This window comes from Marmota monax, unplaced genomic scaffold (assembly GCF_021218885.2).
Source record: "Marmota monax isolate L192 unplaced genomic scaffold, Marmota_monax_Labrador192_F-V1.1 WCK01_AAM20220418_F8-fsc00043, whole genome shotgun sequence".
NCBI classification, from domain to species: Eukaryota; Metazoa; Chordata; class Mammalia; order Rodentia; family Sciuridae; genus Marmota; species Marmota monax.
The window spans coordinates 13,842,925-13,856,282 of NW_026691982.1; the positions used below are offsets into that span (position 1 = coordinate 13,842,925).

At 36.6% G+C, this 13,358-nt stretch overlaps 1 protein-coding gene across 1 annotated transcript in view; it reads left to right on the forward strand.

The window, feature by feature from the left end:
• Atp8a2 (ATPase phospholipid transporting 8A2) overlaps window positions 1-13,358 on the forward strand; it is a 638,978-nt gene that overhangs the window by 89,987 nt on the left and 535,633 nt on the right. The gene's annotated exons all lie outside the window — the stretch shown is intronic.

Sequence of the window (13,358 nt, forward strand, 5' to 3'; positions counted from 1 at the left end):
TTGGAATATGATGTGACTTGATGTGTTTATATATTTTTAAAAATATTTTTTAGTTGTAGATGAACACAATATCTTTATTTATTTATTTTTACGTGGTTCTGAGGATGGAACCCAGTACCTCACATGTGTGAGGCAAGAGCTCTACCACTGAGCTACACCCCCAGCCCAATGTGTTTATATTTATCCTGTTAGATGTTCATTGTATTTGTAGACATTTGAATTTGTAGTTTTCCTCATATCTGGAAATATTTTTCCATGTTACTTCTAAAATATTTATGTACTGTCCCCCCACCTTATATTTTCCCTATAATTCCAATAATATATACATTAGATCCCCTTTGAGATCATCTCATAGGTCCTTGGTACTTATTTTATATTTTCCCCCCATGTTTTTTTAAAAATATTTATTTTTTAGTTGTAGTTGGACACAATACATTTATTTATTTATTTATTTGTTTATTTATTTTTTATGTGGTGCTAAGGCTCGAACCCAGGACCTTACATGTGCTAGGTGAGTGTTCTACTGCTGAGCCATAATCCCAGCCCCCTCCCCATGTTTTATTTTGGATAATTTCTATGATTATGTTTTCGAATTCACAAATCATCTTCTTTGCAGTGTGTAATCTACAATTAATTATATCTAGTGTCATTTTCATTTTAGATATTCTAGTTTTCTTTCTAGAAATTTTGTTTCTTACATGTATCTCACCTATTTCTTCCTTACTATGTTCTTTTTTCTCCAAATCCTTGACCATATTGAATTAGCCTTTATTAGCTATTTTAATGTCCTTTTTGTGGTAATTTCACATTTCTTTCACTTATAAACCTATGCCTGTTGTAGAATTCTCTCCTAATTATGGATCATATGTTTCATATAGATTTTCTACTAATTTCCATGTCTAGTGACTTCTGATTGAATACTAGCCATTGTAAATTGAGTGCTGGATTTTGTTGATTTCTAATATTCGTCTTGGAATTTGTTTTGACCTAGTTACTTGTAGATTAGTTGCAGCTAGTTCTTAAGCTGTAATACAGTGGGTCTAGAGTAGTCGTCCATTTAGATCCATTTGTAGCTCCATAGCTAAGGTGTGATTCCAAATGAATACAAGGAGGTCTCTCTGCTCTGATTCATGAGAATTTCCTGGCTTTGTGTGATCCATAAAAATTGTTTCCTGGATAGTATCTTGATAATTATTCAATCCCTGGCCTTGAGGAATATGCTGTATATATGTGGAGATTGAAATTTAGCCAAAAATGCAAGTAAACCTCTATAAAAATTCTGGAACTTCTGTTTTCATAGCTTCTTCATCTCCAGTTCTCTACTTTGTAAATCCTCAGCATTTTGGTCTCCCTAAATGGTGATCTCTATCTCTTTAATTCAGCAATACTGCTAGGCTTTTGTTTAGGTCCCTCTTCTATTGAACTTAGCCAAGAAACTGTTTTCAGATGGAAGGATGGTGTGCTCATAATTCTCATTTTGTTTCTTTTCTCTCAAAGATTACTTTCCTACACTGCCTATTGTTTGGTGTGAGAAAATTTATTGTTTTCAAATATTTTGTCCAGCTTTTGTTATAGTGGAAGGACTAGTTGGGACCTCCTTATATCTTCATAATCAGAAACAGAAATCCCAATTAATGTCTTTTAAACTTTGTCACTTTGTAGGTTAAGATAACCTCATTTTAATTTACATTTCCTGGTTACTGATGCATATTTTTTTTTCCTTTTAAATTAGGTTAGATTTTCTAGACTTATCCTGGTAAAGTTTGAGGGGACCAGTTGCTTGGATATCATCTAACTTGGGTTGTTTACACAGTAGTGGAAAATCTCCATATCAAAACACCGGTATCATGCTGTGCTTTGTTTTCAAAATCTCAACGTAAAGTTTAAATCTTGGAGTGGTATCCCTTTCTGTAAGCAAATATATTCCTCAAGAATTTAAAGAAGTTCACGTATCCCTTTCTGTAAGCAAATCTATTCCTCAAGAATTTAAAGAAGTTCACGAGCTTTAGTTAGAGAACTTAAGGGCAGTATTTCTCTCAATGTAGATCAAATGTTAGCCACATGAGAGGCTCTTGTGACATAGGAATAGAAAATATACATTTCCCTCTGGCATCTTCCTCACCGTCAAGGGCTACCTGTACAATAAGTAGATGCTATATACAATTCTTTAGGTGTAAGTTTCATCTCAATCTTTACTTCACTAAAATAATTCTATAATTTTATTTGTGTGTTTTGCTTTCCTTATACATTTGTGACTGGTTTTTTTGTCCACAGGCTATTATGTTTTGTGTAAGTCATATGCCAATATAATGTGCTTGAGAAAGGTGCCATTAAAGATTGATATCCTATTTAAGTTTATATTGAGTATTTGGTTGTAATTTATTGGCTACAAGAGCATTTATAGACACAGATGTATTTAAGATACACTACTTTAAATTGTTTTAGATGTTTTATAGTTCCAGGAAGATTTCAAATATTTAAAACAGCAAATATCTTCTTCGGCTTGATCAATAGATATGAATTAGGTATGTAAAACTGATGCTCAAAAATGTAGTCTTGATAAATTAATCATTTCGTTTAGAAAATTTTGAATTAAAAACATCAGGTCCCTTAGGAAGGTATTATATGAACTTTTTTTAGTGATTTAAAATCATTTTGTGAACATAAAGTGATTACATTGGGTCTAATTAGGGTTCTCTTTGTGGTTAAGGTTTTAGGGCCATGTACTGCCTCTAGCTTATGGCCTCAAGGGTAGCCATGTTTGGCAAGCTTGTGTGTTTACTATTCAGTGACTGTTTTTACTATGAACTGTCATTTACAACTAGTGTGCCTCCCTGTAGCGTTTTCCCCCCCTCTATTTGCCCTGTTTATTCGTCTTACTAGAAACTAGAGTAAACTTAATACAGTGGTTCCTCCTTATCCATGGGGGATACAATTTAAGACCTCCAGTGGATTCCTGAAACTGCAATATATAATATGTTTTTTTTCAATTTATACAGACCTATTATAAGATTTAATTCACAAATCGGGCTCAATAAGGGATTAACAACAATAACAATAAAATAGAACAATTACAATAGTTTATTATAATAAAAGTTATTTAAGAATTTTGAATTGTTTATTGATGATATTTTCCATACAGTATTTTTAAACCATGGGTGACCACATATAACTGAAACCATGGAAAATGAAACCATAGAAAAGGGGGGCTGTTGCATGTGCTTACCTCTAAAGAAACACTAACATTCTAGAAGAAAAAGGTTTTGATTTTAGTGAAAACGTTTCCAACATCAACTTGGATTTTTCTACAGGGTTTTTAATGCCTAAATCACAGTTTGCCAAGGCTGTTACAGCTTGGTGAGGTACAGGCACTTAACTTTAGGATGCAGTGAATTGGGTTCATTCAGTTTTATCTTCTCTGTCAGGGTTTCCTTAAGCTGGTAATGAAATTATTTCCTCCTTTAGATAAAAAAATGTAGATTTGAGGAGTGGGGAAGCCTCTGGAAGGAAGAGATGGATTGATTTACAGTTGACATGTGAGAAGCAGATGAAGGGTAAGATAATTATTAATAATGAATTTGTAAGCCAGGCCTGGTCACACACACCTGTAATTTCAGCTGTTTGGTAGACTGAGGCACAGGATTGCAAGTTTGAGGCAGCCAGGGCAAATTAACCAGACCCTGTCTCAAAATAAGAGATAAAAGGACTGGGGTATGTAGCCCAGTGGAGAGCATCCTAGGTTCATTCCCCAGTATGACACACATACAGAAGCACACACAGACACACACACACTTTGTAACTGCTACACTAGTGCAGATGAATAGAAATATAATGTGAGCATATTTTAAATTTGGTAGTATGTTTTATTTAACTCAATATATCTCCAATGTTATTTTGTATTGCAATCAATATAAAACTTATTAAGTCATTTTACATTTTTATACTGTCTTCAAAGTCTAGTGTGTATTCTACATTTACAACATACTTAAGTTTAGATTAGCCACATTCTACACGCTTAATAGTCACCGGTGGTTATTGGCTGCTACCATATTAGACAGTGTAGAGTTAGTCTATTACATAGTGTGATCAGTTTTTAAAATCTGATCAGCTTTATTCTTAATATTCAAAATCTACATATTAACACACAAATTGCATTATGAGTAATATGTTTATAGTCCACAATTACCCATTTTAATGCACTTTGGATGGCTAAAATGAAATGACATTTTACAAGTTTTGGCTTCTGATAACTCACAACTATGTTTCCAATACTCTAGGTATTTATAACTGGTTGGGTAATTGACACATAATCTTTGTGATTCAGTATCTTCTATTGATAAAAATTTAATGGCAACCTTAAATATAGTAAATATTTTCAACATGAACTGTGCATACACAACAGGAAAACAAGACTTTGTTGAGTTAATGTTATTTGAAAGTAAGATTTTGTGTGTATGCAAGAAAAATACAGGAGTCAATTTATAATCCTAAACAACAGGAGTATATTGCTACATACTAGAAGACAATGGTGCACATAGGGATGCCCCTTATAGCCTGACACACAAATTGAGGTTCATAAGTGGGCTGGGTAGAAAAATACTTTGTTGGAAAACAAAGAAAACTGCACACAGAGAAATTCTTAGGAAAAGTAACCCTGACAAAAAAAGATTATGTCAACTCTGGGGCAACGTGGTAGCTGAGTTGTAGATATTTAGCAAGTAACTTTATGGTATTATTATTTTTACACTTGACAACTATAATCATATCAGTTATAAGTTTTAATTTAAAAACTTTGTACTTAAAAATATAACTTATGTAAATTCTGTAAGTTAGCTATTTTGATTTTCTCCCAGGGGTCAAGAGGATTAAGAAATTTATTCTTAGGTTCCCTCAAGTGGTAGGATTCTGACATTAGATTAGGCTTGAGTTTATTATAATGTCTAGTATAGTAGCTGTGATGAACTCATTGTGTATAACAATGTCAATGTCAGGTGTACAAACTTTTCCACAGAGTTTAGGACATTTATTGTAAGGTTGAGTTTTTAACCTACATGTGCAGCCATTTGGCAGATGTGTATCTTCCTAAAGAGGACTGTGAGAGAACTGAATTAGGCAAATGCATTACCTATCATTAGGTTTTATGGAAGATGAGTTATTATACATGCCCTATAATTATAATTTATGTTGTCTTCAAGAAATTCCTTGGAGGAATTGGCTTTGGGTTCAGAGACCCAAACAATAAAGAACAGAGATGTGAAGTTGTAGAAGAAAGCCGTTCCAGCTGGGATTCCTGTAAGCAGGAGGAATAGTAAGAGCTAATGCTCTGAGGTGGGAAGGAGCTAAACCCTTATGAGGGTCAGAAGAGAAGGCAGTATGTCTAGAATAGGGCCTTGTAGCCCAGATGGTTTCAATGTGTTCTCAAAGTTCATGTGTTGTTCAAGTTCAAGTTCATGTTGATTAAGTTCATGACTTAAGTGTTGAGGGGTAGGACCTTTGAGAGGTGATTAGGTTGAGGGCTCTGTCCTCATGAATGGATTGCAGGAGTGGGTTTGTTATCCTGAGAGCAAGATCCTTGTAAAGGAGAGGTTTGGCCCCTCACTTATTCTCTTTTTTCCATGTGATGCCCTCTACCATGTTATGATATAATCAGAAGACCCTCACCAGATTCAGGTCCTTGTTCTTGAACTTCCTGGCCTCTAGAACTATGAGCCAAATACCTTTCTGTCCATTATAAATTGCCCAGTTCTCTGGTAATTCTACATCAGCATAAAACTTACCAAGACAATGGGGGTTAGCTCTCCACTCAAAGTGTAATGGAAAGCTGTGATTGCCAGTGAAGATGCTAAGTATCTCTAATAAAGGCCAATCATTATTGGGGAGGACTCCCCCATAGTATAAGAACAGTAATCTATTTGTTCAACTTCAGCACATATTAAATACCTGGGATTGTAGGAAATGAGGGAGATTTTTACTTCAAGGACCCTAGAAAAAGGAATTGTTGAAAGAAATTTAGTCAATCTGCCTAGTTGTGGGATAAAGAGAACACCAAAGCCAATAGATGAAAAATTTATAAAATGTAATATATAAAATAGATTAAAATATATTTTAATAGAAATGTTTTAATTGTACATGTTTATGGGATACAGTATAATATTTCAATGTGATATTTTATCTTATAAACATTGAAATTTCACATTGTATACTATAAAAATGTATAATTAATGTGTCAATTAAAATACAAATATATTAATATGTCAGGTAAAATATACACATATACACATAAAATGTTATGTAATAAACATATTACAATGTGATCAGGTATGTAATGATCAGACGAGGTAGTTTGCAGTTCCTATCACCTCAGGCATTTATCATTTCTTTGCTCTGGGAACATTTTAAATTCTCTGTACTAGCTATTTTGAAATAAGCAATTGTTGTTAACCACGGTTTTCCTACTGTGTAATAAAACAGTAGAAATCATCCCTCCTATCCAACTGCATCTGGTGCACCGTTAGCCACCCTCTTTTTGTGCCCACTTCCCACCCACCTTGATGGAAAAATTTAACAGAGGAAAATACTCAGAGGGGTTGGAAAATAGGAACCATAGTAGGCGTTAATGATTTTTGTGAATTTCTGTCCCTTATGTCCATAGAGTGAAGAATGAAGTTTTTTCATAGCTATCATCATCATTATCATCACCATCATTGTTACCTATTTGAATGATATGTCATCAAATAAGATATCACCCCAGCCCTGAATTACTATAGTTTGGATCTGGAATGTCCTCCAAAGGCCCATGTATTAAAGACTTGTTCTCCAGGATGGCACTATGGGCTGGCAGTGGAACCTTAAGAGGTGGTACCAAATAATAGGCCTGTTGGTCATTGAGATGTGCCTTGAAGGGGATTGTGGGATGCTGGTCTGTCCCTTTCTCTCTTTTTTCAATTCCTATATGAGATGAGAAGTTTTGTTCTATTATGTGTTACTATCATGTGTTGGAAACATTGCCAAGGGCCCAAAGCAGTGGGGCCAAAGCAATGGGTCATAGACTAAAACCTCCCAAACCCATAAGCCAAAACACCCCTTTTCTTTTTATAAATTGATTGTCTTGGGAATTTATTATAGCAACAAAAGCTGACTAACATAGTTGGAATAATCCTAAAGTTATCATATTCTAAGATTATCAACCCTAAGATTACCAGTGTGTGAGAGGCACTACCACCCACAGCAGGATTTCTGTATATAAGCTGCAGTCAAAGTGATGTTTCTAGTCATCTGAAAGGAGAGATGTTGAATCTAAATAATGCCTTACATATTCTGGGAGTTAATGATCTTTAAATAAACTGTCTCTACTTATGAAGATTTAGAGGCAACACATATAAAAACCATGCGCTTGAAAAGCATTTGTACTTTATTTACATTTTGCTTAAAGAATGTGTCTTAACCAGATAAATTCAAATTATCTCATCCCTCACATTGTCAACCTACTTTGGTAATGTAGGTGGAGGAAGGGCACTGAATCCAATATGGGGATGTAGGTGGAGGAAGGGCACTGAATCCATCATGCGGATGTGTGGCAAGGGCAGGCTTCTTGGGGAGAAAAAACCCAAGCTGTGTCTTAAAGGATGAATTGTAGGCAGGCAGAGAACAGGCGGGAAGGAAGGAGCTGCAGGTAGAAGGAAGCACTTCACATTCTATGCTGTGTGAGTTATTTCTGCACTGGTCTGTTTCCCACCAGATTATAAACTCTTCAAATGCAAGGAAAGGATTTTTGATGTCTGCCTTGTGTACATAGAATGCCTGGAATTTCTGGTGAATGGATAACTTGACTTACTAATTTCTTCTGCCTGGTCTTGATTCTGGGAGAGTTTAAACTCTAGTGATGGGGATTTGGCTTTTCTGGTTTGAGCTTTGGGTATGCTCACCACTTCTATCATTCCTGCCTGAGATCCTGGAGTAGCCATTGGAATTTTTTCCTCTTCTATTTTTTTTCTAATGCATAGACTTTGGAAATATTCTTCTATTTTTAGGAAAAAATATCCAAAAGGACAAAAGATTCAGTTAGTCAACACATATTTGTCTGTTTTAGGAAGCTTCTTGAGACCCCCTCTCCTGAATTATTTATAACAATTATGTAAATCCCTCTTACATTAACAAAAAAATTCAACTTGGATTTTGAGCTGGTTATTTAATTACTCTTTGCCTCATTTTTGTTATCTCTAAAATGAGGATGTTCCTCATATGACTGTCATAAGGATTAGATGGGCTATTAAAAACAGAATGCTTAGGATACTAGTAGGTTCAAAGACAGATGGTCGTACTTCCCATAATTATTTAGGACCTGTAAAGTGATATGGCCAAGACAACTAATTGATCTGGAAGCACTGAATTGGTTGAGAATGTCAGGGATTCAACATGATTCTATTTGCATTCCCTTTGTAAAGATTTTTTTTTCCATATTTTAGATTTTTCTCACTTCTGTGTCTGAGAAGAAAATGTGATACACAAAATGTCAAATCAGCTAGAAAGTCAGGAAGAGCACTGTACTGGGAAAACTGTATTTCATCCCAATGGATTTAGGAATAAAGGTGAATGGATTGTCCTCTGCGATGAATTGCTTAAATCTGACTAACATATTTTGACGTTTATGTAAATATTGTTGATGGAAGCAGAATGTGGGTTCCTATGACCAGTGATGATAAGTAAACATGTCAGGCTGCTATGCATGTGAAACTGGGGTGGCAGTTGAAGCAAGTGAATGTGCCTTCCTCTTGTACAAAACATTTGACTCTCATAGGCTCAGACTTCCCACCTCCCTGGGAAAGATGAGAAGGGATGTCAAGAGAAATATCAAGGCATTTGCATTGGGTGCATTTCAAAAATAGCAGAAATAGGCAGGCTAGGCTTTTGTTTATGAGGAGACTGGATTAATTTCTCCGTCCTCCTTTCACCATATTTATAACAGAGCTTGGATGGCTTTGCTTCAGAGGTTTCTTTTCTTTTTTTTAAAGCATTGTTTGGGATCTGGAAAGAGAGCGGTGCTAGGGAAGTACATTAAAAAGCTTGCCTCTGCTTTTGATCTTCAGGAGGTGAAAAGGAGAGGAGCAGGAGAGAAGAAAGCAATGTGGCATGTCTTGGTTATTTTTTCTCTCTGGGGAAGATTTCCCCAACAAGATACAAGGCGTATGGGATAAGTGAGGATAATACGGAGGGACAACAGGTTTTGTTTTCCTAGACTTCCCACCTGTATCTTTTAGATAGTCTGGAAGCTGATTTGAAAGCCACTGGGCCTTCCAGAGGTCCACCCAGTAGGGCTCTGGGTGGATGGCTGACCATCAGGCAGATTGCACAGGCAGATATGGTCTCTGCACAGGTGAGGCAGGAGCCCAGGCGAAGCAGAGCCATTAAAGGAACACTAATGCCCTTTCATAAAGCCAAAGCAGAACAGGCACAGACTGTAGTCATGAATCCTGGCAGGGTCATCTGGAAGATCACTTTGTAGAAAAGAAGAGGCAGAAGGCATTTATATCAAGGACTCCAACTCTTCCCCTGTCACCATCCCTACCCTCCATTTCCCCAGCACCATTTAAAGGAGAGAAGCAAGAGGACGATGACGTGATCTGGGAGCTAAAGCATCCTTATTCAAGAGAGACTGAAAATCATATACATGAACTTTTTCAACAGAACTAAGTTCCAAGCAAAACTGGATATTTCCATTTTTTCCCCCAGGTACCTATTAGGTAATGCCTTAGGAGGTGGTTCAGATTAGTTGCAGATTAAATTTAAGGATTTGCTTCTTCCTCTGTCTACCTAAAGCAGAATGTGAAATTTTGTGTCCACTTGATTCATGCATTGAATTTAGTGCTTTCCACATTCTGTGCCCTGGGGATGCAGAGGTGGTTAATGTGAGCATAATCCCTGCCCTTTTGGAGCTTATGTTGAGTGTTGGAAGACATAAAATGAATAACAACAAAAGAAATCCATGGAGTGATAAATGTAATGAAAGAAAGGATGCACAATGTTAGGGAATAATTGAGGGGGATGCCGTAGCTAGGTGGTGGTTAGGGGTGCTTTTGTGGAGAAGTGAGATTGAAGCTGGGGCCTGAGTGACAGGAAGGAGTTGGCAAAAGAAAGAGAAGGGAAGAGTACTCTGGGCAGAGAGAGGGAACAGAGGTGATGTCTTTGAGGAATGGAGAGAAGGCCATTAAAGGTGGAACTTCCAGAACAAGGGGGAAAGGCCAAATAATGACACAGGGTATTCCGCCAGATGCCATGAGCCCATGTGTCATTGGACAGGGAATCATAGGTCTACAAAGTGCTTGAGATAGGCAAACCATAACTTCAGAAAACAAAAAACAAAACAAAACACCTGTACTGCTCATGGGATTAACTGTTAAAGAATGTATGGTCGGACCTCCATGTGCAATATGAACAGGTTTTACATCTCCAGATTCAAACCAATCCTGGACGGAAAATATTGGACAAAAGAAAGTAAATGATTATACAATGGTAAAAATCATAAAACAATATACTATAACTATTTACACACAATTTAGATTATATTAGGTATTATAAATAATTTAGTGATGATTTGAAGTTGATGGAGGATGTGTGCAAATGACACAATTTTATATGCAAGCAGATAAACCATTTATTTGCAAATGCTACACCATTTTATATAAATTTTATATAAAGGACTTGAGCATTTGCAGATTTTGATATCTGCAGTGTGTTGGGGCATGTCCTAGTCCCCTGCAGATGATTGTATTCATACATATTATGTTAACAATGAGATTTTAATGATGGTATTCCCACCTTGAGCCCAGATTCAAGATCCTAGGGACAGTGGAGAATATCCATCCTCACAGAAAGAGCTGCTATGAGAAGTCACTGGACTTGTATTTTAAGCCTTGGCCAATCCCATCTATATTGAAAAGTCCTTGGATTTGAGTAATTGAAACACAGCTTTTATATTTTGTAGCTTTGGTTTTATATATGAAAAATATGTCCTTAAAAGCATCTTTGTTTTTACTTAATTTACATGATGAGCTTTAATATAAGGAATAGAAATGGGTTTCGAGGAACAGAAGTCCAGTCTATACAGCTGTACTTATTGGAAACAAGACTTCAAATTACTATGGCTCAGCTTTCACCCAAAGTGCAGGAGCCAACTATATTTAAATAAAGTATCTCTGGCATGTGTCTCTGCTCACATACAGTTCTACCTGGAATATCCTACTCTTTCTCTGCACAGCCAAATCATATTCATTCTTAGAAGCCCAGTTCAAATCCTTCCTTCATGAAAGTGTCCTGTTTGATGGGCCCTTTCTGAAACAGGTAGTCATCCTGGTGCTTTGAATTTCCATATTTCTGGTCTCTCTTGTTATTGAAACATAGGCTGATACCTTCAACTATGTACCTCCCCTTTTACAGATGCTTTGTGTCTAGGAAGCATTTAATAACTGAATGAATTCAGATTAATAATAACTGAATTATATATTTTAAATAATAAATAGTCTGTGGCCTATTACTTTCTTTGCATCTTTTCTATCCCTGTTAAAAAAAAGAGAGAAACTAAGAGTTTATAAAAATAAGAAATCCTGACCCATCAGAGCCTTTTTTCCTTTGTGTCCCATTCTTTTGAATTCTTGGATAGAAGTGGATCACAGATGCTATATTTGGAAAGACGTGTTTTGTGCAATGTGAGGTCTTGAAAGGGCCTTCAAAACGTGTCTGCCAAGGCTAGAATGATCACATTTTGTGTTTGCACAGCATTTTCATTGTGTCTGTTTGATTAGGAGAAATAATCAGCCCAAGTGCTTCCCCAGCAGCTGGACTGCTTTTGATGTGTCTGTGTTCCGAACAATTATGAAACATCTTGTAAATATGGGGTAGAGGCCAGGGTTGAACTCTTTGAGGAGGGGAGTGTGTGTGTGTGTGTGTGTGTCTCTGTGCGTGTGCGCATGCGCACGTGTCCATGTGCATGCCTCTTGTTAAAAAGCTCTATAATTATTGCACTCTCCTCCTAGAGATATACCGGGAGGCAAAGAAAAAACAACCTTTACATACTTTTCAAGCACAGTACATAAAAAATGGGGGAAAAACATAACCAACTTCTTAACTCATGCAATAAAATTTTGAATACCTATGCATGCTAGGAAATGTAACCTAATTGAAATTTAAACAGTTATTTCTTTGAAGTGGGAGTTGGAACCAAATCAGATCATTAACTGTAAGAGAACTTTGTTTATATAAGGGCCCAGAAAACTCTAGCCTGAGGGCCAAGTCAGGCCTGTGAGGAAGAAAGATGTGTTAGTCAGATTTCTGTCACTGTAACAAAATACCAGTTTAAAAGGAGGAAACATTTATTTTGGCTCACGGTTTTGGGTCACTTTTCCCTCTGGGCCTGTGGCAAGGCAGCACATCATAGTGGGAGTGTGTGATGGAGGAAATTGCTTATTTCATGACAGCCAGCAATCAAAGAGAGAGGGGAAGGAGCCAGGGTCTCAATAGCCCCTTCAAGTGAATGCTCCCAATAATTTTTTCCCCTGGGCTTCACCTTCTAAATGTTCCATCACCTCCCAAAAGCACCATTGGCTGGCAACCAGCTTTCAACACAGGATCTTTGGACAGCATTTAAGATCCAAACCTCAGAAAAAGGTTTTTACATTTTTAAATATATTTATGTTAAGAAAGAAGGAGGAGGAGGATTTGGAGGAGGAAAAGAAGAGGATGAAGAAGGAGAGGGAGAAGATTATGAGACAGAGACCAGATGTGTCCCATGAAGCCTAAAATATTCACTAACTCACACTACAAAAAAATGTACCAGCCCTTGATATTAATAATGAAATCTGTTTTGTGGAAGAAGAAACCAAGGCTCAAATAGTAGCTGCTTATCTAAGTTCATAAGAATCAGCCTGATCAAGTGCAGATGTGGCTTCTAATTTTCTTCCCATGAGCCAGTTAGTTCGGTGATTGTTAATAAGGTTTCCCTTTGACTCTGTCATTTAAGATTTCATAGAGTAATGTTTGCCATGTAATTTTAACACTAACTGGCCAAAGTCAGATCAATTTCGTAGAATGAGGACATAATCCTCCATTAGATTGCATTCCTTTCAGACATCAGCCACAAACTCACAGATGGCCAGGTCATCTGTACTTCTGACCAACTGGAAATAAATTAGGAGTTCTCACTACCCCTCAGAGAGTTAAAATAAAAGCTATACTTATAATTAGTTTTATTCTAAAGGGTTAATCAGGACCAACCAAATGAAAAGACACATATAACAAGGTCTGAGAGGGTCTCAAACATGCAGCTTCTATGACCTCAGGAGATGTCATCTTCTCAGCACATCAGT